Raw genomic sequence first — 2,500 nt, forward strand, 5'->3', positions numbered from 1 at the left:
GGCGCGAAAGGATATCGTCCCATAGAAAATTTGAATTTAGCGCCTTTTTTACTGTCAAGATTTGGTTGACCAAGTATACATACTGTAATATTTCGTATCATTTTATAAAAAAATTAAAAACCAGAAAATTTGCAGATTTATACTTGGTCAACCAAATCTTGTCAGTAAAAAAAGGCGCAAAATTCAAATTTTCTATAGGACGATATCCCTTCGCGCCTACATTTTTCAAATGTGCCGCCTTTTTCTACTGACAAGATTTGGTTGACCATCTATATGAAGCGGTGTCCAGAGGGGCTACCGCGAAAACCGAAAATCGCAAATTGCGGAGATCATTCTCTTTTACTCCAATGAAGGCGTAATTGGAGTGACATTTAGACTCTCGCGCGAGCCACGAGACGAGCCGCGAGCCGAGCCACGAGACGAGAGTGTAAGCGGTGGGCTCGCGGCTCGTCTCGTGGCTCGCAAGCTCGTCGAGCTAATATAATTTAAACACTAACGGCACGGCATAAGGTTTATAACCGAATGACAAGCCGAACGCGAGTGTAAGCGGTGGACTCGCGTCTCGTGGCGCGGCTCGCGGCTCGTCTCGTGGCTCGTGCGAGAGTCTAATCAGCCTAACAGAGAAAAATGCCCGCAATTAGCGAACTTCGATTTTCGCGGTTATAGCACTGACGGGATGATCAAATCGACCGATAGAACATAAGACACGCTCTTGAAAATGTTATCACCTTATGTACATAACATAATTCAACTATATTCTGTCAATAAAAAATATTGATCGATTGATTGATTTGATCAGAAATTAAATTGGCGTCAATCTCCAATTTAATCATCAATTTAAGATTTATGGCGATATTTGAGCCCTCTAAGTTAAAAAAAATGCTCCAAAAGCAAAATACTAGTGTCACAAATTGGTATTCTTGCGTCCGCACGTCCTGAATTCCTGATTTGATCGGTCAATTTAATCAGATTGGCGAAAAATTGTCTCGTCTGGACTCCACTTAAAAGATTTAAAAACAAGCAACACCATTGACAGCTCTGTCAAGTGTTGCAAGTATGTATTTATAATTGTAGCTTTTATGGAACGGGGCTCCGAAGTCACGTTGCAAGCGGCGTGGACGACTTGATTGAATTCAAAGTAGTCAAAGAGTTATAATTTATTTCTCGACGATTTTACTATTTACTAAAGTGAATAACATTTGATGTCAGTGTTTTAAGAAGTAATGATTAAAATGGCGGAAATTAGTCGTAAATAACTAAGGGTGGTATTCCACTTATCCAATATCTTTGTCCAATGTACATTGCATCTCACTCTCTCACTAAGCAAAAGATGATATGCAAGTACACATTGGACAAAGAAATTGGACCAGGTGGAATTACCACACTAACTAAATTATTTCCTTAATTCGTTTTTTCATTACCCTTCCCAGACTTTTCCGGAACGGTATTCTGCATTTCTAATATCCTTCTGAGTCTTCTGACGTTTATTATACCTATATAGAATGACGTTTATTTTATATTATTATTAATTTATTATTTTCATTAATAAATATCGGTCGTTCGTCTTTTAGTAAAACAAGCGACCCGCCCTTCGCGTTCCCTCGGCCAATTATGGGCTATTAGCATAATGGTAATTCCAATTAGTTCCATACCTTTGATACTATGTTTTTTCATACATTTCAATAGTCAGCAAACGAGCAGACGAGCCGCCTGATGGGAAGCGGTCATTGTCGCCTATGGACATAAGCAACATCATTTACCTAATGCATTGATTTCGTTTCGCTATCATTTTGACTAGGGCCTTTGTTTTGTTTTTACTTATTTATACATATAATCTACAAGTGCAATTTTACGTTTTGGTAATTAAGTAGGTATAGCTGGTCAACCAAATCTTGTCAGTAAAAAAAGGCGCGAAATTCAAATTTTCTATGGGACGATATCCCTTCGCGCCTACATTTTTCAAATTTGCCGCCTTTTTCTACTGTCAAGATCTGGTTGACCAAGTATATATTAAAATGAATTGTATAGCTGGTCAAGCAAATCTTGTCAGTAAAAAAGGCGCGAAATTCAAATTTTCTATGGGATGATATCCCTTCGCTCCTACATTTTTCAAATTTGCCGCCTTTTACTACTGACAAGATCTGCTCGACTAAGTATACTTTTGCAATTACTGCATAATGAAGCTTCAATAAAAATACTTTTTATACATGAATCTAGTATTTTTTATATTGAATATATTGATGTCAGCTCTTGGCCTATACATGTGACAGCCTAAACGAAATAATAGCCCTCGCCGCGGTCGACTCATTACGCGGTTGGATTACGCTGTGTTTACTCGGTTCCGCGCTTGACGTAATTTATTAATTTCTGGTGTTAGTCCTGTCGATATTTCTAGAAACGTTTAAAATAAATAAAAAATCGGTTTACCTTCCTAGGAAACAATACGATTCATAAGTTTATTTTTGTACGTTACTCGCGAATTCAATTTAAAAGTTTGTCT

Source organism: Cydia amplana, chromosome Z, assembly GCF_948474715.1.
Source record: "Cydia amplana chromosome Z, ilCydAmpl1.1, whole genome shotgun sequence".
NCBI lineage: Eukaryota > Metazoa > Arthropoda > Insecta > Lepidoptera > Tortricidae > Cydia > Cydia amplana.